The sequence below is a fragment of the Mercenaria mercenaria genome, chromosome 5, assembly GCF_021730395.1.
Source record: "Mercenaria mercenaria strain notata chromosome 5, MADL_Memer_1, whole genome shotgun sequence".
Lineage (NCBI taxonomy): Eukaryota > Metazoa > Mollusca > Bivalvia > Venerida > Veneridae > Mercenaria > Mercenaria mercenaria.
The window spans coordinates 91,556,684-91,583,767 of record NC_069365.1 but is presented as its reverse complement, the minus strand read 5'-3'; the positions used below and the strand labels follow the sequence as shown (position 1 = coordinate 91,583,767).

General features: G+C 32.9%; 1 protein-coding gene across 15 annotated transcripts in view; it reads right to left on the bottom strand.

Moving 5' to 3' along the window:
• LOC123558649 (teneurin-m-like) overlaps positions 1-27,084 on the bottom strand; it is a 241,368-nt gene that overhangs the window by 212,425 nt on the left and 1,859 nt on the right. For 11 of the 15 annotated variants that reach the window (XM_053544291.1, XM_053544306.1, XM_053544307.1 and 8 more), the window contains one exon: positions 17,703-17,845. The gene's annotated coding sequence lies outside the window, so the exon portion shown is untranslated. Of the gene's footprint in view, positions 1-5,258; positions 5,356-15,007; positions 15,796-17,702; positions 17,846-27,084 lie in introns of those variants that run through there. The other 4 variants (XM_053544293.1, XM_053544297.1, XM_053544292.1 and 1 more) reach the window with 2 other exon arrangements.

The window sequence follows — 27,084 nt, the reverse complement described above, 5'->3', positions numbered from 1 at the left end:
TTTGTGATGATCTTCAGCTTCATGTACCAGCAACCAAAATGGTGTAGCCTTTATTTGTTTGTTTTGTTTGTTTTGGGTTTAACACCATTTTTCAACAGTATTTCAGTCATGTAAAGGCGGGCAGATAACCTAACCAGTGTTCCTGTATTCTGTACCAGTACAAACCTGTTCTCCGCAAGTAACTGCCAACTTCCCCACATGAATTATCAGAGGTGGAGGACTAATGATTTCAGAAGCAATGTCGTTTATCAAATAGTCACAGAGAACATACGCCCCGCCCGAGGATCGAACTCGCGACCCCGCGATCCGTAGACCAACGCTCTTACCTACTGAGCTAAGCGGGCGGGCTTGGTGTAGCCTTTAACAAATGGCATTTCACAGACTTCAGCTTCATGTACCAGCGACCAAAATCGTGTAGCCTTTAACTAATGGCATTTCACAGACTTCAGCTTCATGTACCAGTGACCAAAATCGTGTAGCCTTTAACTAATGGCATTTCACAGACTTCAGCTTCATGTACCAGCAACCAAAATGGTGTAGCCTTTAACTTATGGCATTTCACAGACTTCAGAATCATGTACCAGCAACCAAAACGGTGTAGCCTTTAACTAATGGCATTTCACAGACTTCAGCTTCATGTACCAGCAACCAAAATGGTGTAGCCTTTAACGAATGGCATTTCACAGACTTCAGAATCATGTACCAGCAACCAAAATGGTGTAGCCTTTAACGAATGGCATTTCACAGACTTCAGCTTCATGTACCAGCGACCAAAATGGTGTAGCCTTTAACGAATGGCATTTCACAGACTTCAGAATCATGTACCAGCGACCAAAATGGTGTAGCCTTTAACTAATGGCATTTCACAGACTTCAGCTTCATGTACCAGCAACTTAAATGGTGTAGCCTTTAACAAATGGCATTTCACAGACTTCAGCTTCATGTACCAGCAACTAAAATGGTGTAGCCTTTAACAAATGGAATTTCACAGACTTCAGCTTCATGTACCAGCAACCAAAATGGTGTAGCCTTTAACAAATGGCATTTCACAGACTTCAGCTTCATGTACCAGCAACCAAAATGGTGTAGCCTTTAACTAATGGCATTTCACAGGATGCGCAGGCTGGTCTGGATCCATGCTGGTCGCAAACCCACTATGTTGGTTTTCTCATGGCACGGCTCATATATTATATTAAACAATAAGCTCTTAACCTTTGAGTGTGGCTTGTCAACAATAGTGAAAAATACTAGTATACTGTCCAATAATCAAGTTTACAAAGTTTGTGCAAGTTATAAAAATTAAACCCATTTTTCTTCCTTTCTTTTCTTTTTGAATTATAAACTGAACTTCAAATACAAAAAATAACTCTGATCCTGATCAAAATGCATTATTTTGGGGATGAAAAGGTCCAAAAATAGATTACCACAAAGTGCCTAAAAACAAAATATTAACCTGGAGTACTAATTTGTTCTCCACAATCAAAGGACAACTTCCACATATGAATTAAAGACAGGAGTACAAAGATGCATTATTACACACAACTCTGATTCACACAACAGCATCTCTTGAATTGGAAAACATTTTAATCACATCAGAAACCCTTTATCATGAGTTCAGGAACAAGTTATAAACACATGAAACCCAACTACCACAATACTTCCTTCGCTGTGAAAACAATTGCACAAAGGAAAATTCTTGTCTGATCTCAATGAATTATTTACTATTTTGAAATGGGATACTATATTGATCTATTGTGTACCCCTTTCCTTCCTTCTCAGATGAAGAGCTCATGCAATCATGAGTAAATTAGATACCTTAAAATTTGCATGTTTTACAAGTTGTACTGGAAGGAGAAAAAAAAAACACTAAAAAAAATTGCAATTATTTTTATATTTGGAAACCTTAACATTTACTTAGTTCCTTCTGCAGACTTTTCCTGATAATTTCATCTTTATACCAGTACCCCCAACTTTATTGGGAGAAATACACACATAAAATTCTTGATCTTTTCTATTTATTTCAATAATTTCTGTCTTAATAGTCTCTATACAAATAAATGAATCCCTATTTAACTACTAGGTAGAAGGAATCACCAGAAATTCATTGAAATAATTCCTCTCAAATCGGAGACCTTAAATATAATCCTGGCAAGAAAATTGTTTGAAATTCTGATTAAATTTTCATTTTAAACACCATAAAAGGAACTGAAACTAATTAATTATGAAACAACTCACCACAAATTTTCAATTATCTGCAAATATTGGACAAATAGCAAGTTAAAGTTCATTTTCTTTACAAGTTTGGGTTCTTTATTTAACAAATCAGAACAAATTGGTGCAAGAATTAGAAAATTTCACGGCGACCTTTCCTAACGCAACAGGTAATTATAAACTTTTCTTCATGGCATAATACAAAATTTATTTGATCAAAATAATAACTTATTAACTATATCGGGTATTTTCAACCAGAAAGGGATGAAATCTGAAGAAATTGACGCCTATTTTTCCAGAAAATATTTAACATCTTAAAACAGAAAAAGAGAAGTATTGTTGCTGTTTTAATCGGCAGTAACACATGATGTTAAAATATTTTTGTCTCAGGTTCAAAAATAAATTGCAGACTTCCATTCTGTCTTGTTAAAATTATTCTAATTTTCATTTTACAAGAGATGCATGCTGGTATAACAGCAAATTGATATAAATTCTGTCTGACATGCATCCACATAACAGCCTTCAAATAAACAAAATATTCTTCTATTGTTTCCAGTGGAAACTGATTCAACATGTTTGACCAGGTCAAAATGACAAATGTCATGATATACAGAAACAAGGTAAATTTGCTGACAAAAAATCATTTACCTAATTACCTTTTAGTCTAACCACTTCATGTCAGTGAAGTTTCCCATGTTTTCTGTCAATTTCAGTGCCTGGAAGAAATGTATATTTAATCTACAGGTTTATAGGACCCCTTCAGCTGCTACTTTGTCAAAGTAATTTTCTTGAATACCATTGGCACCATGTTAAGTGTCTTCATACCAGGTTTCTGCCATATCTAGGACCAATATCACTCTTTGTGCATGTTAAGTCCTTATCATTATGCATACCGCTTGCCAAACATATTTCAACTGTATATTTTATACAGTCCTCGGGAGAATATTTCGCTGCGAACACTTGCACTTGTTTCTATAACATTTGCATAATATGTTTGATCAAATGATGGCACTGCTATCTTAAGATGCAGAGAAAAGAAAAGACAGCCCAAGGGGGAAGGTGGTGAAGCGAACATAATGATTTAGGGGCAATGGCAGAAAAATTTACTTTAAATGCAGAATTTGAAAAGGAAAAATAAGTTAGGAACAGGAGATATTATCCAGAGAGAGATTCACAGACTTTAACAGAACTTAAAGAGCATTGCTTAGGGGTGGGGTGCAGAGTTTGTTTCCCATAAGGAAGGAGTGATTGCCTTTTTGCAGCCTTCAAGCTGAGACAGTAGTATGCAGTCACAAACAAGAAAGGTAATTCTAGAATGACTTGGAATTCTTCAATATGACATCAAGAGTATTTTCCCTTGATACAATTACTCCTACACACATTATTAGACTCAATTTGTATAGATTAAACTATAATTTTGAAATACTGTTATATTTAGTAATCCCAATATTACAACAAAACATATTGAAATTATTCAATATTAAGATGAATTATCATAAAAATTTCCCCAATCCTCCTGCGTTAGCCAAAAAAAAAATTCAAAATCACATTTTAAACAAATTATTCAAGGCCTTAAGTATGCCCTTACAGAAATTATTAAAAAAACACCTCATTTCACCCCCTAAACGAACAATTAATATCTCTTTAAGACTTAGGAGAAGATCTGTAAAGCCAGAAGATTTTCGCCCACTCCACAACATTAATGCGCAGAAATTTTATATTTTCATTGTTCTTGACAATCTATAAAATTACACTGAAAATGACACCTAAAGTCTAAATCGCACTGATATAATACTGTAATTATGTTTAATTTTGCTATCTAATAAATCTAAAATATTGAATTTCTATTCATATGCTAACAGAGGCCATATGTTCTCTGCTTGACAAATATTTGATATTAGTCTAATATAAAGGACAGTAAACAATCACAACTAAGCAAATGGATGAACTTTTGTGTCATGATACAAACACATTTTCACAAGTTTCTGGTGATTTTTTTGCAATTTGTATTATCTGAAGACTGTCTTGCAATGTAACTTATAACTTAGGAATATATATAAATAATAAATTAGCCTACTTATGATACAGACATATTCGAAGCTACCCAAGACGAATCTCTTAAATGAATGCATTAATTATAATGAGGGGCCTCGGTGGTTAAGGTCACTTACTTCGAGTTACTTAACCTTCACCAATGTGGGTTCAAACCTCGCTTGGGGCATAGAATTCTTCATGTGAGGAAGCCATCCAGCTGGCTTATGTAAGGTTCCCCTCACCTGTTTGGGTTTGAGCGTCCTATTGGTGCCAATGTTGGTGGGTGGGAATCTGGAAAACTGCTATAAAATTATAGTTTAAACTGTCTGAATTTAATTTAAGTTAATAAGATAGTGGGTTTGATCGCCTTAACCAAAGGCCTGGCATTTGTTCGTGATCTAAACACTATCTTTTGGAACTGAAACCTATATATTAGATTTTTTAAAGCCACAAAAATAACTGTAGTGTCTGAAAAAATGCAACCTTGAAACCTTCCTTGTGCCCTGTTTAAGGTGCGAAACTAAAACTTTGGGCCAATTAGAAAGATAACATTTGAAATCTATTTAATTTTATGAGATACAAAGTTAAATTACAGCTGTGGTGTCAGTTTTTTCGCTCCTGGGCATGTAAGTAATTTAGATAGTGGTCAGTATACTAATGACCATCTGACAGTAATAAGATGGTCATACAAATATACAAGGTCATTCTGACTGTTATCTTAATTTGCTAATAAATTACTTACAGCGGGGCAATATGGTATATAAACTGGTATGTCCCGAGGTCAGAACATTACTGTGCATCTTTGTAAATGCGTCCCTTTTAAAAGTTGTGATACCTTTTAAACTGATAAGGAACTACCCAGAAGCCCAAATTTTATAATATATTTTTCTTCATTTACCATTTTGCAATTATAAAACTTATTAAAAGTCCAACAACATTAAAAGATTTGATATTAAAATGACCACAGCTTTAAGTTTCTTTTTTAATATAATTCTGAATAAAATCTAAATTACCTTTTTATATGGTTGTTGTATTCCCAATGAAACTAAATGTTTCAGAAAATCCATTTACTTCTTCACATTTTCTGCAGTTTATTGTTTTCAAATCCACCTAGGAAATCACAGAATCACAATATTTTCCTTTTGCAATTTACTGTATTTATTCTAACATTTCTAATATCAAAACAGAATATCAGAAAGAGAAAAAATCACTTTAAAAAAAGTGCAAAATCACTGCAACTATAGCCTACCTTAAACACTTATAAGATATATTTCACTATAATCTCCGAGTCACTTTATAATATGACATAAAATGAATGGCATATAAGGTCTGGTCTTTCTCACAATTCAAAACCACCAGTAATCGTTTGAAATTGCATTAAATATCAATATTTATCCATTTAAAATTCTATACCAAAATATTTTTTCTCCATTTCACAGGGAAATTTATTTGGACCCTAACCAACGGGTCATTCCATATAAAGTGGTCAGTTATTTGAGTGTCCAAACTTAATGGTCAGTTAAATTTAACAAAGTGCTTATTTACTTCCTAAGTGGTCTCATAAATCCAGGCATTTACTGCTGAGCGGCAACAATTGACAATATAAAGCAATCTGCTTCTCTCTAAAGTTACCTGCTGTTTTGCACGAAAACTGCCTTTTCAAAACAGGTCAGATATTCAGAAATAATATGCTTATATTGTGTTTTGTAACATGTAGTGTCACTGTGCTCCAAAAGGTGATAAGTTTAACTTAAATCCAGTCAATTTTACGTAACTCTGAAAAAAAAACAACTTTTTTGTTCTGATCATAGATTTTGGTACTTTTTACATAATGTTATTGTGTTTAGGTACTTTCTCATTATGTTATTATTTTAGTACTTTTATGCTATTGTTTTCATATCTGACTTTTAGGTACTTTTATTTCTTCTGGTACTTTCTGCATTCTGATGTTGTTTTACAAATCTTAGCTTTAAGTACTATATACTGCCATTTTTTTTTTGTGGGGGGTGGGTCTTTATATTCTAGTTATAAGTACTAATATTTTGCTAATTCGAGGAAAGATTATTTTTTAAATTTTAGTTAAAGATACTTCTGCATTATGGAATTGTTTTAAATTCTCAATATATATATATTTTTTTGTTTCACTATAATAATGTTTATAGTTCTTTTGCCATTCTTGCATTTCATATCTTAGTTTTAAATAATTTCAAAATTATGTTGCTCCATGTAAATCTAAGTTTTAGGTACTTCTGTCTATATATATTTACACTAATGGCAAAAGTACCTGAAGATCAGAAACATCAATAGTGTCTGAGAGGTATATATTCTGTTTTATACCACAGTTAATAAATATTGACACTTTCTCCAGGACTAATTGTATCTCAGATGTCTCGTATTTGTGACAAAAATAACCTCTTTTATAGTATATGATATATTGCATTAATTATGTCTCTATAATATTTTTTTTTTCTCCCAGTATTACCATATATTGTGAAATTAATAAAGAGACTAACCTAGACATTTCATTTTAGGTGAAAACTGACTTTTTTTTTGCATTTTTACCAATATCTAATTTTTTTTTTTTTCATCCACTTTATCATTTTTCAGTGTCATTTATATATTCTATGTCAAACTTGGTGGAAATGAACATGTTGAAAAATTTCACCAAAACTGTGGGTGAGTAGCTTTTATGTTATTATTTTAGTGGATTTCATGGTTTACACAATCCATATGAATTTAAATGCCAACAAACAAGTAAAATTTAAATTAATTTTATGTTCAAAGGTAAAAATCATAAATTTATAACCCCATAAAATAGCTGCTTTAACTAAAAACCAAAATTTTGTGACCACGAAATAAAATAATTTTACAGTATTGTGTTATCTATGTAGGAGATATTTCAAGATATATGAAACTGAAAACAGAGTTCTAATTACAATACAGGAGGTGTTCAAAATAGTTTTTGTAATGGATATATGTTTTTACATTTACATCAAAATTAATTAAATTGCACCAAAATGACACTTTTATGATAATCTGGTGTAAAATGAATTTTTTCACTCCCTTAAGAAAGTTTTGTCATCATTCTATGACAAATTTACATTATTGTATTTAATTGAATAGCCAAGCATTCCTATATATTTTTAAAGGCTTACATCAGTAATTAATTGTTATCTGATATCTACACATGGCTACACCATTTTGAATGTTACATATTTAGCGCTAAAGTTTATTAATAGGTTCTACATCAGAAATATGGCCAATATGAGACTGAATCCAAATTCTATGACAGTCTTAAACTTTAAATGATACCAAATATGTACCGAATGCACATGAAAAAAAAAAAAAACACTTGTTGCTACAGAAACATAAAAAAAAAATAAAAAATTATAACATTAAATTTTGTCTACACCAACTTTCCCTGAATTTATATGCATTTTGGACAGTAACAAATGTTAATATGAAAGTACATTAATCCCCAGTTCTACAAGGTAACTGTTTTCATCTACTTGAGATATGGGGACAAAGTACCAAAGTTTCATTATGTGAAGATTAAGGACTGTTTTTAAAGTGTTTGTCTTTGGTTTATGTTTCTCCTTTTCTTAACTTTATTGAAATTCTTCAGGGCTTTTGCAACATCCTGTCTGGGCTGTGTAAATACATTGTGGTAAAGTTTACAAAGTTTATCAAACTTTCTACAAGTTTTATGACCTAATGTCATCCTGTTTTGGTGATGAGGTGAAGATATGAATTTATTTATCTTTAATTACTCACACATAAGTCACATTTTGTCTTCATTTCACATCTAAAACTTACCCACCTGAATTAATCAGTGAGTTTACCAGACCTCAATTGCTCAAACACAAATTTAAATATTTCTGAAAAACAGTACCCTCTGAAGAAAACAAATGAGTCAACAATTCAATTGTGTTTACATGCCTTCTTCAGCATAAATGAATCCCTACTTAAGTGCTGGAAGTAATGACCATAAAAATTTCGCTCAGCAAACTCAGCACAACCGGAAACTTAGAAGAAGTAAGGTACTGGGCCAGCTAGACTGCAGTCCTGAGAATAGACAAATATTATTACGCAAGCTGCACAAGTTGATGCACCAAAAATACACTTTTCACTTTCAAATAATTCCTGTGTTTTTGCCTTGATACTTTTGCATTGTCACTGATTTCAAGGTTTTAAAATTGAGTTATGAGACCAGTCTCAGAATGAAGCCTTTTCATTGGTCGGTTTCAAGGCTGATCTGAGAAACAACCAATTAGATACTGGGGTTCTCAGACTGGTCTCCAAACACCGTTTTATAACCATAAAAATTCAGATTTAAAGTGATGAACTGTTAAAATAAATGAACTGTTTGATTTTTAGGGTTTGTTTCAAGCTTTGTTGGACTCTGCAGTAGAAATTTTACATAAAACTTGATTTAACAGACAAAAAGTAAGCATTCTAAACAGGCCCTTTGGCACTTGAGATACCTGTCTTCTACTTGAAAATTAAAGTGCTAGGATGAAATTTTAGAAATGTGCAACGTGAAGTTATGTCAAACGGAACTTCAAATTTTGCAGTTTTTGTTAGAAATGTTTCATCAGGATCAACTTGGAATCTAGGAATTTGTAATTATGTACAACAGTATCTCTTTATTAGGTTTTTTTTTTGGTGCAATTATTTCATCAGTTTTAAGAATAATGTAAGACGAAAATCACCAGCAGGCAATTTCTGCTACAAACCAAAAATTTCAACAAAAATGTATAATCATATGATACTCATCATCTTGAAACTGCTTGTCAGTTAAAAACTGATATTATTCCACTATTTCTGAAAAATTCATGGCATAACAAGTACTTGAAGACTTCTCAAAAAAGACGTCAAATCGTATAATTACACTGAATTTGCTGATCATGTTTTTTCCACCAGAAGTGCTTCATCATTTTTCCAAAATTACGCATAAGATATGTCAATTAGAATTGTGTAAGAAACTGACACATGATTCCAAAAACTGTCTTCAAGATTTCCGGCAAAGTGACAAATATTATTATGCAAATTGCACAGCTAATGCATCAAAATTGACTGATATCATTTAAAACTTAAATGCTGCTTGTTCAAGAAATATGACAAGTTAATTTCAGCTACAGGTTTGACAGAAAGTGAGGAGAATTAAAATGATATTTGAGATGTTAAAGAACCATTTTCATACTTTGGAGTTGGATTTAAGATACTGGTACAAATGTCTGTTGGAAAAGTGCAACTCAGGCTATGTAATAGCTTTTTAACCCTTAGCCTGCTGCAGGCGAATTTAACAGCCTTTGCAAACAGCTTGGAACCAGATCAGACGCCGATTAAATCGGCGTCTGATCAGGTTCCAAGCTGTTTGCTACTCTGACAATATTTCTTCCAATTTTGGAGCAAATTCAATGAACTTTACAATTTTAGCAGACGACATTTCCAGCAGACGACAATTTATCTAGCATGCTAAAGGTTAATGCAATAAAGCTACTTTTCAAAAGTTAAATATCTCAGACTATACCTATAATTTCCTGTCATTCAAGAAATGCCAGGTTGAACACACCATTTCTCTGCAGGTCAGCAGCACCTAATTTCATGTAAGAGTTATATATAAACTATGTGCTGCAAAAGTAGGCCCATGTAATGTGAAAGTCTCAAAGACAGTAATGCAGACATGATGTGATAGTTCCAAAGACAGTTGTGTACGATCAACAGGCAATGGGATAGCCTCAAAGAGTGTAATGCACACATAATGGGATAGTCCGAAAGGCAGTAATGCATAAGTAATGGGATAGTCCAACTGAGTGTAATGCACACATATCGGGATAGTCCAAAGAAAGTTGCAACATGAATGGGATAGCTCAACGAGTGTAATGCACACATATCGGGATAGTCCCAAAGAAAGTAATGCACATGTAATGGGATAGTCCAACTGAGTGTAATGCACACATATCGGGATAGTCCCAAAGAAAGTAATGCACATGTAATGGGATAGTCCAACTGAGTGTAATGCACACATATCGGGATAGTCCCAAAGAAAGTAATGCACATGTAATGGGATAGTCCAACTGAGTGTAATGCACACATATCGGGATAGTCCGAAAGGCAGTAATACACATGTAATGGGATAGTCCAACTGAGTGTAATGCACACATATCGGGATAGTCCCAAAGAAAGTAATACACATGTAATGGGATAGTCCAACTGAGTGTAATGCACACATATCGGGATAGTCCCAAAGAAAGTAATGCACATGTAATGGGATAGTCCAACTGAGTGTAATGCACACATATCGGGATAGTCCCAAAGAAAGTAATACACATGTAATGGGATAGTCCAACTGAGTGTAATGCACACATATCGGGATAGTCCGAAAGAAAGTAATACACATGTAATGGGATAGTCCAACTGAGTGTAATGCACACATATCGGGATAGTCCGAAAGGCAGTAATGCACATGTAATGGGATAGTCCAACTGAGTGTAATGCACACATATCGGGATAGTCCCAAAGAAAGTAATACACATATAATGGGATAGTCTCAATCACAGTAATTCATTATCAATTACTGGGTTTGTTCGTGACCCTCCATGGGAATATGTGGGGTCAGTATGACAAATGGGGGCGAGGCATTAGCTCAGAGTCCCTATATTTATCATACTGCTACCATATATTTCAATGCAGGGTCACTTACAAACTCAGTAACTGATTTGTTTTACTGACCACTTATTAAAGCCTAACCCAACATTAAAATGTTCTGAACTTACACAGAAATATCACGGGTCACAATGGGACCACCTTTTAACCAATGAGAAAGTTATAATCTTGCAGAAGGTAACACAAAAATAATGGGATGGTCCAAAAGAGAGTAATTCACAGGTAATGCAACAGTTCTAATTATTATAATTCACAATTTATGTTAGAGACCCAATAAGTGTAATGCACAAGTAATGCAATAGTCCCAATTAATATAATGTGTGGTAATGCCACTGTCCCAATAAGCTTGACATGGAAGTAAGGCAATAGTACAAATTTGTGTAAAACACAAGTAATGCAATAGTATTCAATTAGAGTAATGTGGATTAGTAATGTAATAGTTCCAATTACATAATGCAAAAGTAATGCAACAGCATCAGTCAGAGTAATGCACAAATACCAATTAATGTGATGAACAAGTTTAATTAATATTCAAAATTAGTGTAATGCAGAAGTAACACAAAAGTTCCAATTAGGATAAAGCAAAGAGTAAACTATTATCCAAATAATTACTATAAAAGGTTTCAAAAAATCTGTGAAGAACAGTTATTATATGTACAGAAATACCCTAGGTGCCGTAGATCTGAACAAAAAAAAACTTTGATAACAAAAAAAATTATCATGAAGCAAAGGCTTGGCCTGAAAGGAGTTATTATGATTGGAGAAAATCCCTAATCCAGACTTTGCATTTTTTACAAGAATTGATTCTGAATCATTCCAATGTTATGGAGGGCAAGACTCTTAAACCTTTAAAGTTATTTGGTTTTATCTCTAAACATAATCGTAGGTATAGGTTCCATAAATGCTCACTGGTTATATAGAATCCTACAAGGAACCATAATTATAATACAGTACCATTTCAATGATATTTTATTATCACTTTATTAATTAATGTTAAATATCTTGTTGTAAAGTCTTGGATAAGGAATTTATATTATCTATCTATTTTGTATATGTATCCTTTTATATACTGAAGGCCCAAAACTGATGATAAAGGCTATTTTGGACACCTATTTTTGTATATACCTCATTAAATTATGTTAATAAAAGTCATAATGAACTTCAATATCTAGGGAAAATGTTTCCGCATATAATGTTTTCAGACCTCCTATTGACCATCACAATAAAATAAAAAAGTAAAAATTCATAAAAGAGCACTCTTCTGAATTATGTCAATTTTTTCAAAAAAAAGGGACTTCCATTAAGTGAAAACATGGTGATGCCATGATTTCTTTGGCAGCTGCAAAAAGTCTGTGAATATAGAAAGTCACACAGTAAATTTAACCTTTGCTGTTATATAGCCAAAGTTTAGATTTAAATACTCCATAGGTGATTTCCTATGTTTTGAAAAATTACCATATTCTGACAACAATCTGGAGACAAGTCCATTTAAATACTGTCAATCTGACTAAAGTACATCTCCTATTACGCTACGCATAGGATCTGACAACGACCTATTCATAGCCTCGTTCTGACGACCCTTTCGCTAGCCAATCAGAGCTTAACTTACAATATCTTGCAAATCTACCTGTAGACTTGACTTTTGATATTTACAATTCTTATGTCGTAATGTGTTTGATAGCCGGTTAGCACAATCGGTAGGCCACTTGCATTGTAAGCGAGGGGTCACGGGTTCGAACCCTGGAATGACTGCACATTTTTCTTACTCTTCGACATTCCAACAAGTCGTCTGATTGGTTAAAATAAAAATAGCAATACTGGAAATCCAAAATATACAGAAGACGTATATGAATGGGTCGTTCTCAGATCTTCGTTTAGAAGATCAAGTACTTTAGTCAGATTGAAATACTGTGAAATTATTAATATTCATGGGGGACCCATTTTCATGGGTTTTATGGCTGAGCCAATCCACAAAATATAATTCCCACAAAGAAGTAAAACTGAAATTCACTTTATGTTTAAAAATTCATACGAAGTAGCTTTTTTGACCGAAACCATGAAATTTGATGCCCTCAAAATTAAGTGATTTCACAGTATATGACAAAGAGTTGGTTTTAATACTGATGAAAAATGCAAGATTGAAGGCCTTACTGCCATATGGCCTTATCTAAGGTTTAAGTTCTCAATTACCTGTCATAATATTAAACAAATATTTGAACCTATATACATCAAATATGACCTTGTTTCACAATGTATTCCTACACCTGACAAATTGTGATAAAAATGTTTAAATATCATAAAATTTAGATCAATGACACTCCAAAAACAAAACAGAATAATAAATTTGAGATAAAAATTTATCTTATTTTCATGACTTTAGTTTTATACTGAATTATTTTGTAATCAAACAAATGTTTTAATTTGCACGTAAACTTTTCTATTATTTTTATAAACTTTTGAAAGAATAACCTACAATATAAATAATTAAAGGAAAAAGTACTGTCAAACAGTGTTAGCATTTCAATTAAAATATACAGACAATTATTCTTACTTAAATTTAAATCTATAAATGTGTCCCTGTGCAAAGTTTAATATTCCGAATACAAAAACCAAAATAGCAATTTCAATTAAAAAAAAAATGAATAGAAAAATACGGGTAGAAAATTAATTCAAAGAAAACCATGAAAATTATTGTAATTATAACTTCAGAATCTTCTATTTCATTTTCAACAAATTTTCAAAACATGATAATTTTTAATCAGTCCTAATTACAGAAAAAATTTAAATTTTTATTTTTTTTTTCCAAAAATTAATACTTGAAAAAAAACAACACAACAACATCTATTATCATAAATTCAAAGTTGCTCGTTAAATATAGGTAATACAGCTTTCTAAAAATCAAATACTAAAAAGTGATATTCGGTGCGTTTAGAAATTAAACACAATGTTTTCTTTCAATTTCTATCGTAGGAGGACTAAAATCTTTAGTTGTTAGAATACCCTCTCCAAAAAATAATCCGTAATGACATTGTGAAGTGGATGAATTCGAAATGTTACAAAAAGTGTCATCAACTTTTTTGTAATACGAGGACTTAAACTGAGATCAATCTTTCCCGTACCATCATGTCAATTACAGCTTTAACAAACAGTTGACGAGCCGCAGCATTTAAAAAATAATGTTTTACAGAACGGGAACACAATCAAACTGCAATATGAGTACGTCTCGACATACAAAACCCTTCCCTCCTAATTCTTTCAGACATTTTTTTCTGGTTTTCGACTTTAGCTGAACAACCAAATCTTTGTTACAAAAAATATGAATTATTTCACTGGTTTGTCACATAAAGAAATTTCGAAGGAAAATGGTCACGTGTACTAACAATCACCTAGCCCGTCCTCAGACGTAAACATTCTAAAGAAATTTAATTAATAAAGCACTTTAATAATAATGATTAAAGTTACTACTTCCTAAATTATGAAAATAAATGATGTTGAAAAATTTATAATATTTCTGTTTTACTTTTATTTTTTTCTAATTTGATATTATATCTATACATCTGGCTGGGCACATACTGTCCCTGTTTACTAGCTCATCTCATTCTATAAAGTGTTTTCATTCACTTACAAGCATTTTAAATGAATTATTAAAATATTTAGAAAGGTTGAAAGTTAGAAATTCAATGTTAAAATTCATGATAGGAAATGAAACATTTCATTAATAAAATTGTTTTTGTTTTCTATTTTCCGATTATTTTTTCTCTGATTTGTAAAATGAGCGACAAGTACAACATAGTTTTCCCCCCTGAGTATCTAACACGACTTGAGTAACAGGGCTTAATAGAACAATTCATGTGGCCCGTGGTTGTTTTCCTTCTATTTTCTGTTTGCAATTTTCTCGAAATCCTGGATAACTTCCAAAATACTCATCCCCATGTAACTTCAAGCAATTAATCTTTTTCTGTAGTTCTTTTGTTAAAATTTATACAGAAAGTTTAAAACTCTTTTAATTCAAAATTTTGATTTCAAGTAAAAGAAATCAACAGATAAGGCACTACATTTGGTAAGTTATAAAGAAAATTTTCTGAAATATTACCTGAAATGGACTTCCTTCTGTCTGTTGAAATAAAGTCCAAATTAATCAAAATATCCCTTTCAAAAAATTATGATGTTTGACAATCCTTTCCAACTTCCGAAAAACATTTGTCACATCCCAGAATGCACCACTGTAAACTGTTAGCTTTACGCAAAAAATGTCTGTAATTAGATGCTTCTCTCTAATTATGCAGATTCAAATATATCGCATTTCAAACACAGAACACCACAAAAATCAATTACGATTTCACTATGTAAACATCAGTGCCTGGATATACAATTGCAATTTTTTTTTTTATTCACTATGCTTTTAAGTAATCCACGAATGCACTCAAAATCGGCCAAAATCTTTTACGACACAGAAAGTCTGAATCATAATCACTTATTGTTTCAAGATAAAAGTTAAAATTTTAAACGCCCACTGCAAGAGTTCAATTTCCTACTTTGCTGCAGGGCTGAAGACTTACATTATTTATTATCCGCAAAACTCAATTACCCGAAACCATAGGTCCATGCTCCTTTTTCGAAACATATAATTTAGTCATTTGAGTTAATTACATACACACTACTGTAACTCCTTTCACAATTTTATGCCCTTATTTAAATGAACACTATCTGTCTTTATCAACGTTTATAAAACTGGCTCATGTAATTTTTACCAATTCATTCAATATCAACCCGATGGGTTATCTCTGTTCACTTAGCCCAGGTAAAACATTCTTCAATCTAGTGCGAATAATTTCACGTTTGCTGACAATGGGACGGGCTGAGAGTACACGAGTACATGCTCAGTGATCGACTAACAGCTAATCATTGACGTTTGTTTTGTCGTTAGTTCAATCGTGTGGATGGGAGGGTTTTACATTTCATCAGGAAATTGGGATAAAACGCAGAACATGGTTAAAAGCGTGAAAGTCAATTTTTGAAGACAAAAAAAAGCGTAATCTACTGAATAGCAAAATATAAATCTTTTATGTCATTAATTGAAGCTTTGAGGGTTTCCATCATGTTTTATGATTTTCGTTTCCGGGTTTTTGAAACTAACGGCAGTAAAACAGCATTGAAAATGCATAAACAAACAAACACATTGACAGAAAAGCTCTACAATTATTTTTTGCTAATTTTCCTCATTTAGATGTCAGACCTCTAAAACAAAACAAAAAATTTATAACAACAAATCCTTTGCTTTAATTTCAATGGCTTTTAAAGTGACATGCCTGTAGATTTTCACATTTTTTTTTTGATTTGAGAAAGCACTTTCAACTGTTGATAACTGTAAATAAAAAGATAGCACATAGATATTGAGTGAGATTAAGTTTTTATGTAACTTTATAAAACATGTAATCTCCAGTCACAGGGTACAACCAGTAGTATGGTTGTACGGTTTTATAGGTGAAATCAAAACTATTAATTCAAAGTGTATTCATTTATGATTTCAATATTTCATTCATGTTTCATTTTTTTTTTTTGTTAATGTGACATGATCACTTTTTTTTTTTTTGAGGTGCAAATAAATCCTCTTAAAATATGTTATAACTTGTATTACATAAAAATGGCTTTTGGTATAAAGTTCTTGGCAAGACTTTTTTATAATGATTCAATTTACAAAATACAATAAAATGAAAAGGAGTTGAATGTTAGACACTTTTAAAATGAAAATTAACGTTTCACAGAGGGTTTCATATAAACATTGAATATGCTTTTATAAACTTCTTTTATTACTTCTCAATGTCAGATATACATGTCTTACCTATTCTGCATACATGAAAATGTTTGGATTGTGAATATATCATGAATATGTAAGCTTCGTCAACATTATTTACTGATTTACAATCAGTATATTTAACAAAGAATGCCCAAATATTGTATTAACAGGATTTCAATATTATTCATTTGAAAACACACCATTATGACTGATACCATACTTTTTATTCCTTAAAAAGAAAATATTTCCATTTGTTAAAGCTGAAATCTGAACCAAAACTATTGAAGATGAGTCCGTTATTACTCAAAGTCACAAAATGACTGCCACATTATCATTCTGGCTGTTATAACTTCAACTGCTATCAATTTCTTTAAAGGGTGTTTTTATATCAAAAGCAAACATTAAAATTTCAATAAAAATCCTTAACAGAAATAAAAATGAAATAAATTTTTTTTCTGTTGTTAAGTAAACACCTGTCTGAAAAAAAAAACACGTCATTCGGAGACTGGAAAGTCAAAGTGGATAAAAAAAAAATAAAATCCCTGATTATTACAGTAACTGTATTTTACATCTTTTACTGACATGCATATTAGCAGGGGTGGATGAAGGATTTGCGCCCCACCCCCCACCCAACCCACTAAGAAAAACTACTCCACCTCTTTATCAATGAAGAGCATGCTTGATTTTCATTATCTACATTGCGGCAAGTTAATATGTTACCTCAAATTTATTATTATATAAATTCTAACACTTTTCTTTTGGAATTTTTTCTTACGTGTACAAATGATATAGGATGAAAACTGAATTTTGATGATCACATTTTTGATCTGATGATTTGTCACATAATTTTGCAACTTATCAGATAATGGGTTTATACAAACATTTTGTTCATCAACCTTAATGATGTGATTTGATTTTTGTTTGTTTCATTAAAAGAAAATCTGAGCAAAATGCTACAAATATATTATAGATCGCACTCAAGAAAAAATACCTGTATCTCTCTTCAGCAGCAACAACAACAACAACTGTCTGGCTCTTGAACATCTACACACCTTGTAACACCACTTCAGCAACAATCTTTAGCCACAGATTCTGTCCACTGTATCTTTGAAGTTTAATAGAAACTCCTGAAATCTGTAAAAAGATCCTTACTTTGAATGTAGCCTCTCTAGAGCAAGCACTGAAAAGATATGACCATATTTGTTGTAGAGAATGTAATTATTCAATAAAAAAAACTAATTCACAAAAAATTTTCATTCAGTGGGAAAGAAAATGTCTGCATTTGCTCACCAGATGTATCTTTAACAAACATAAACCTGTACCAAATATTCAAAATACTTTATGCTATATTAAGTAGGGTATATTTTCGTTTCACTTAGGAATGACATTCTCTTAGCTTTTAGGCCATGTTCCTTATACACTAGTACAAAAATGATATTGCTTGTGGTGTTATTATTTTGTAAAAGCCGAACACATTAACAGTAGAGACAATATGGGTGATGTAGAGAGTGATTACAACCTGTGCATTTTGTTTTCTTGCTCTTAGGTTAATTTTGAAACAAACAAAGCAAATTAACATCTTCACAGCTGAACAAATTCCGGCCAATGGCACTGACCACCAATCGAAACACAAACGTCAGTTCTGACACAAAATTGATTTAAAATCTGCAAACGATTCCATGTGATTGCATTTTGTGCAAATACTTGTCTAGGATCGTCCCGCGTGTGACAACTTTCTTGATAGATCAACTGGACGTTGGTCAGTGTTTATAATTCACATGCCATTCAATAATCATACTTGACCCAGGCGGAAGACCGAGAAAACTCGCCCTTAGTACTCCCTGGGCGACCGACAATCATTTCACTGGGTTCATACAAACAATACAAAGAAACCAAAATGGGATTTGTTCCCAATGTGAAATGCTAAATAGCAGACATTGTACCAAGTGGATTTATTGAAATCGAACTGGACAAAAGTTCATACTGGGCTAATCGGGGTGATGATTAGTTAATTAACGGCCAGAGAAAGTTTTAATTGGTAGCGATATTTGCGAATTATGACAAATCCTTGTTTCTTTGTTGTGATTTATGCTCGGACAGGGAACAATTAAAAATGTTTAGACTGGACACACGTTACTTGATGTTTGAACAAATCTCATTAATCATGGTGTAAAAATAACTCAATTCTCCATAGAAGAATAATCTAGTCATTTTTTTTCTCAAAATATGGGATTCAAGAACTGCCAGTTAGAAATGCTGGACACATGTACTTGAGGAAAAGATGTCATGTGCCAGATAATGATTTATTTTTTGAATATCAAATAAGGAACTAAAAAATCACATTTCATTTCCGTTAATCAAATGATATCGAATATGTTATCTGAGAGGTATGAAGAAGGAACGTGTGATACATTCCAACATAATGACGTTTTATTATACTTTATCTGCGCAGTTTTAATACCTTTTCAAAAGAAAAGGAGAATTAACACTTAAATTTACCATATAATTAACTGCTAATATCTACATGGAAATGTCAGTGGCTGTGCTCTGATACAGCCGGAAGGATACGATACCCTTTAAAAAAATTTCATTGGTAAAAATAAACATCATTCATTCTGACAAAATCGTTTCATTAAGTTCTCTCGTTTCAGTAATTAAGCCCATTTAAATCAGGGAAATGATATTTCCGAAATGGCCCATGATAATTGACAATAAATGTTTTAAGTCAAGGGCAAATGGCGTAAAATTGCCGTGCTTTCACAGAAACTCATTTCAAAAACAATGATCGGTCTAATCTAACACCTTATAAGGACTGGATAAACCATAAAATGACCACTGGACACGCAGCAAAAAACATTATAACACTATCAGTTTTCACATATTTTTCCGCTACAACTGTTAAGTAGATGACCACTGTCACAGCCAGAACATATGGTCACTCAAATTTGGAACTCACTCCGTAAAACAAAAAAAATACTCCCTCGTATCTTTGACAGAACAAATTCATATTTTTCTTTTACACACACACACTTTTGTCTGCCATTTTCAGAGGAAAAATTAAATTTTTCACCAATCAAGTATTTTCAAATTTTCTTTATAGAATTAGATGATTCTCTCTAATGACTTGCCCCTTACCAGTTCAAGGCTCAACTTCGGACACTTATTTATTTTCTTCATTTGAGGATGAGTGGCAGCTATACAGCTAAGTCTATGGTGCCACCAGGTGCCTAGCTGTTAGAGGCCCATTAGGTGGCAACTGTGGGTCTTCACTGGAAAGTTGCTATGTGTCATTGTGACTTAAAATTATATTCAGTCAACATATTTCAAAGCAGAGCAAAAACAATATCTATCCATTCCATTTCTGCTGTTTGTACATAAGTTGCCAGTTACTTGAGTAGACCACACTTTGCAAGAAACAAAATTATGATAATTATGTGCAGTAACAGAACATAATTATCAAAACAATATCACACTGAAGTTGACTATTAATATTGTCTCATGATCAGAAGAGACAAATGTACCCTAGATATTAGACTAGCTCCTAATCTATGATTACATATTTTAAAATTTTTGTTTTTAAAAAAGCCAGACTATATCCCATGTCAAATATCAAACCGAAAAATTACAAAAGTTTAAATTCGTGAAACATTATTATCAGGCTAGTGGCTAGTCTACCTAGATATTTTCTAAAACATTTTTTTCTCTAATGTGAACCTATTCATAGTCATGGACCTTCTGAGCAGTTAAATCTCCTCACACAAGCATCAGTTTTTAATTAAAACCTGTGTACTTATTTATAGAATTTTTAGCCATGCATTATAAATAAGTTTTGCTGAAATTTAATTTACACTCTTATAAAAATATTTGCTGCATATTTTTGATGAAACCATTCTTTGCTCTGTAACAATAGTTAACCAGTCATGTAAAATAGAGATGCATCAATCAATTATCTGCCAATCATAATGCAAAAATTATGTAAATTGATATTTAAATGTGGGAAACTAGCCCTCAGTGGTCAACCATGGCTCAATGGCCATCATGACTGATCTCTTTAATTATTTCAATTATCTCTCATCATTGACCATAAATGAATTCTACTGCATGCAGAATTTGATAATGCAATCTCTATTACCAGACAAAATTGATAAAATTCATAAATCATGTTGACAATTTTATTGAACATTGAGCATGGCTATTGTGAAACAGTGCACAAGTTAGATGCACATTTTATTTCACCTGACTGGTTTATTGATGTTGCATGGAGATAAAAATATTTTGTTTGCATAAAGAATGAAAATACATTCCAATTTTGATCCGATTAGATAGTAAACAACATGAATATTATATGAAAGATTACAATTCCAGCATCATTATTACAGTGGTACCAGTTTTGGAATACCATCCCAGGGGCTCTGAGAAAATGAGACAGTTTTTTTTATATGTTCACTCCAAGGCTGTTTCTCTTATTGACCTTGACCCTGCTAAATTTCTATAATGGACAGGTCCATTTTTCAATTTTGACAGTACCATTAACTGTTAAAAGGGGTGATTACCAAAAAGATACTGACTGAATGGCGTACAGTTCAGATAATGATCTACACAGGTCGCAAAGGCAGAAGCAATTGTGTCCAGCATGATAAGGGTTAATTTGGAAGTTGCAGAACACCAGTCTGAGAATAAAGTATTGCAACTGGTTGCTCAGAAACAACCTAACAGATGCTAGTGTTCTGACAAGTCTCCAGGGCCTAAGTCCTTCAAGACATCCAGCAGCAAAACAGGATTAAGCTCATACACTTTTTTCCAAAGTAAGTCTGAAAAGATCAGTCTTGTTTTATTAGCCCTTGCACAAGATATACTGGCAATTATTTTCAGTAAAAAAGTAATGTTCGCAGCTTAACATCTCATGTTATGAGCTCATTTTTTCCCACAGTTCCATTTCATTTGACAGGAGTTGTGTCACTTTTTCCACGATTAATGTGGGGCTATCATTTTCCTTCCATTATTGTTTCATTGTTCCTACTGAAATATTGACCATTGGTCATCCAGTCCTAAGAGCTGAATCATAGCCTTATCACGGGACATCAATGGACATCTGGACTTTACTGATTGTCTCTCATAGCCCATTGTCATTGATCGCAACTGACCGGTATTGTCCATAATGTTCATTATATTTATTGAAACTGACCATTATATCGACAAAATTGCAGTAAATGTACACTAAATATGAACTTTGTTGCCCTGACCAGCACACCATCAATGTAACTATATACAACAAGAGTTGATGGAAAATCTTTAATAGCAACAATATACCTTCATGTATTTATTGCAAATGCATGTTTCTAATCTAAAGATCAGTGGAATGACTCTTCTAGGAAATTTATTAAATACGATTTACTATTAAAGGACAAAACTGCCATATTTGGTATCAATTTTAATAATACTGATATAGGAGGATAGTTCTAGAGCCTTTTTTGAAGACTGGAATTTCTTTAACAATTTTAAACTGATTCGGATATACACCACTTGATATGCACAGATTTTAAATAGAAACAAACCAGATTGAAAAGAATTAATTTTAAAACAACTACAATTAAATTTAATCTTAATTCAATTGCAGCAAAACAATTATATTGCTTCTTTACAAAATCACCATATATATATTACTATACAATTCAACTCTCAACATATTTTTAACAGAAACTCTACAAACTCTATTTTTCATATAAAACACATCACTGGACTACAGAGCAACCATCGTCAACTGTTACTGAGATGCAGTATCAAAAATGATAAATTTCTGGCACTAAATGATAGACAGTCCAGGAAATGGGAAGTAAATGAGCCACAAGTAGCAGATAGTAGCCACAAGAACCTTTTATGGAACTCAATCACCAATATTTCCAAGAAATGACAGCCAAAGTAGATACATCAAACCAGTCAACCAAAATAGACAGAAATATAAATATGCGGAACAAAAGAAGCTTTGATGGATGTTATTATTGTTCATATAAAGAACAGGGAAATCAAGTCAATGTCATTTCTACTACAAAAGATTTTTTCGGGTTTCCATTACATTATAATATTTACATTGATTATACCAAGTCAACTCTCACAACTTTGGCCATCACTTTCCATTGTTCAGGTCAAAGCCATTGAGTGCTGTTTTAACATTGTTTAGAAAAGTTTTCTACAACTGATGTAAAATTAATAAGTTTAAACAACTGAACACAATCTACAAGAAGACCTTGCAGAGGCACAGAACACTCCTGTCTGTTCATGGGAAGTAATGAAATATGCTATGCTCCTCATGTCTTCTAGCACTGGCTAAAGCACATCTCAGTTATATAGTTACACTGAGGGATGATCCCAGAAGGGCCTGAAAATACAGCAACATATTAAACCTTAATCATGCTCAATTCTAGCTTCCTGGACTGCACACAATACATTCACAATAACTTGTGGCTCTTCTGAGAAAAAGTTCAGACCATTGTCAAAGTTTGTTCCTAACATGCTCTATACCTGTCTTTCCATGGTTATTCACAACACACTCTCCAAAGATATGATTGACAATCCTGATAAAGAAAAAGGTTTCAGTTAATAAGTTCAAGTTACTTATCACATTATTTCTCAAATTATAGGAAATTGCATAAATAGTTGCCAGTTTTTGCAAAATATGAACAATAGAAACACAACACTAGTACTGCCTTCAAAGACTTCAGCTGAAACCTTCTGAAATGGTCTGAAAACATTCAGAAATGTTTAGAAAAATTTCAGACAAACTTGTTTCTGCTTTCAGAAATGTTTAGAACAGATTTTTCTGTTCAAACATAGCTCAAGTGGCTTCAGAGTATATTCAGTGAGTATATATTCAGACAAGCTTCAGATGTTCCTAGACAAAATCTAGAAACAGGCTTTCATGGGGGATTGGTTTTCCCTGTAAGTTGATTTAGACAACATTTACTTAAGAAAACAAAACAACTTAATTCCCCAAGCATTGGTCAACCCTTATCTTGGGAATGATTTTCAATAAATTTTCCAAGTAAAAATCAATTAAGGAGCTTTATCAGTTAGTTGTGAGGGTGCTATGATTAATGTTCATAATTGGACTGGCACTCCTCTGGAAATCCTCACTGTTAATTGATTTTGAAGTATAGAATAAATACACTTTGCCAAGATAATGTATTAGTTGGCATTGTCAGATGGTCGGCTACCCACAGAACTCAGGCGTCACCGTCAAACACAATTCTCCGGGAAACACACAGCAAAAATGGCTTTTTCTAAAAGCATTTTCTAGTGTCACAGAGATAGTAAATAATGTATGTGCTATTATCTCATATTTCACTGTTACTGTAATTGTGCGTCATGTCAAAAGAGATAAATAAACAAGTATTTGAAAATATGTGTTCATTTTGGCATTATGGAGAGGAGCACTGGAGTAGACCTATATTAGAGGGTGATAGGATAGACATAGAGGGGCAACAGGACAGACCTTTGTGAGAGGGCTAATTAGCAAACATGTATTCTGCTTGTCTATTGCTTCAAGATAAATTCCATTAGCATGCATATTTTATTGGGTGAACTTGCCACAGGGATGCAACAGGATATATATATCTAAAGGGTAGTTGAATTGGTATACATAAAACAGCACTGGGATGTACATGCATGAAATGACAAGAGGACAGACATGTATTTGAGGGCAATGTGTTAGATGTACTACAGATTTGAATGACAAAGCAATGGGACAGATATGCATTACAAAGCAATGGGATGGACAAACATGCATGACAAAGCAATGGGACAGACATGCATGACAAAGCAATGGGACAGATATGCATGACAAAGCAATGGGACAGATATGCATGACAAAGCATTGGGATAGATTCATGACAAAGCAATGGGACAGACATGCATGACATAGCAATGGGACAGACATGCATTACAAAGCAATGGGACAGACATGCATGACAAAGCAATGGGACAAATATGCATGACAAAGCAACGGGACAGATATGCATGAGAAGGCTATGGTTTAGACATACAAGGGACATGCATGAGATTCGGCAATGGGATAGACATGCATGACAAAGCAATGGGACAGACATGCATGACAAAGTAATAGGACTGTGAGGCATACAAGGGACATGCATGGGAAGGCAATGGTTTAGACATACAAGGGACATGCATGAGAAGGCAATGGGATACACAAGTATGAGTGGGCAATGGGTCAAACGTACAAGAGACATGTATGTGAAGGCAACGGGAGAGACATGTATGAGAAGGCAATGGGATAGACATGCATGAGAAGGCTATGGGAGAGACATATATGAGAAGGCAATGGGATAGACATGCATGAGAAGGCTATGGGACAGACATGCATGAGAAGGCTATGGGATAGACATGCATGAGAAGGCTATGAAACAGGTATGAATGAGAAGGCAATGGTTAGACATACAAGAGGCATGATTGAAAGGGCAATGGGTTGGACGTATCTTAAAGTTTTATAAGATTTGCATGTATGAGAGACATGTATAATACAATTAAAGAAAATGTATGTATGTATGGCTATGTTACCCTTCAAGACAAATTCCATCATAACACACATTCTGAACAGTTTAGATGAACTTGCAACAACATAATTATATTTGTTGCCGAGTTTTGTAAACAGTTGTAGTTTATCAAGAAAACTGCAGGCTTTATCAAAATACAACTGTTATCATACGTGAGACTACAATTTTCACTCAAGCTTGATCCAGTGACCTAATTATATGATACTAATTATCTTGAAAGGATTTTCATCTGTATAAAATTTCTGACCATATTTGAACAAAATTGGGTAAAGAACAGACTTGGTAGAAAAATCATCAGGTTTCTCTCAAATACAGCATATTGACGTCCATATTGTTACCAATGGACAGATATAAGGACAACAGAAACAACTTGTTTTAAATACCTCACAAAATCTTTCAGTTCAATCTACATAAATGGCAGAAAAAACATGAGAAACTGCAACTGGGCTTAGAGCTTCATGTATCACAGAAAATAGTGAACAAGGCACTGTATGAAAAGTAGTTCCATATTCAACTGTTATGGTGGAAGCCAAGTGATGAACAAGAACCATGAACAGTATGGAGACAAAGACATTATAATTATGCAGCTTTTCAATGAACAAATGACCGGTTTCATGTGATTTCTGTGGAAAATTCTATTTGTATGTATACTGCTTATTGCAAATATAGGTCTCACATGATATGATAAATATTGATGAAAAGTAGTGCAGTGCACTCTTTGTGGTGTCAAGCCTTGATCAAAACAGCCACCAGAACATTGCCTGCAGATTGTCTCATTGTTGTCTATAAAAACATATCTATGAAATTCATTTCTTTCAGATCTGACAGTCAGACGATTAATAGTCATTTGTTTTGACAGGATAATTTAATTACCATATCACAATCATGAAACCATGATGAAACCAATACAATAATAAAGGTCTGGAATATTTCACATTCTGTAAAGGTCTTGCTGATCTATGAGCCAATACTGGAAATGAGAAACAAGAGAGCCATGATAGGGAGGATGCTCACAATTATAGGTAAACTGTATGTAACAGCTAGACCTAAGCCGAAATCAAAGTGGAGCCAACAACATGTTCAAATCAGACTTAAATAAAAATCTCACTGAAGTCCATATGTGATTTTCAGTTTGAATGGTAGAGGAAAAACATACGTACCTCTCTGAGCATTTATCAAGATATGAACAGCTTGTTCACATCTAAATGAAAAGAGGTAAAAAACTTATCAATTTTAGATCCATTCTTTCTACAATCTCACTTAAAGTTCCATATTGCTTTTAATATTATGTTTAAAAAGACAAAGCAGTTGTCCTAAGAGAGAAGTATTACATTTTCCCCAACAAGAAAATTACATGATAAAGAAAAGCACTACTGTCAACTTTTATTTCATCAAGGGAGGTAATAAAAATGAATTCAATCATTCTTTCAGCTATGTTAATAATATTTTAAAAAACCATGACAAACACATGAGTTAACATCTACCAAAAACAGGAAACACAAGAAATTAATATATATTGTGACTGCCTTGTCCATAAACCAGTATACATTGTAAATGAACTTTAGTGCCATTTTTTATTTTGTTAATTGTACAATTGCAACAAATGACTAATAACAGATGCAGAAGGTACAGCCAGACTAGTACTCAAACCTAGAACATCTTTCTTTTCACTATCCCCAATTTTCCCATTTTACAAAACATAATATGTTACTTTTTTTAAATTTGTGCTAAAAAGCATACAAATCAAGTCGTTCTTGGGTATCATACTTCAGTGCAGACAGCCTATATTGTGTAAGAATATTCGAT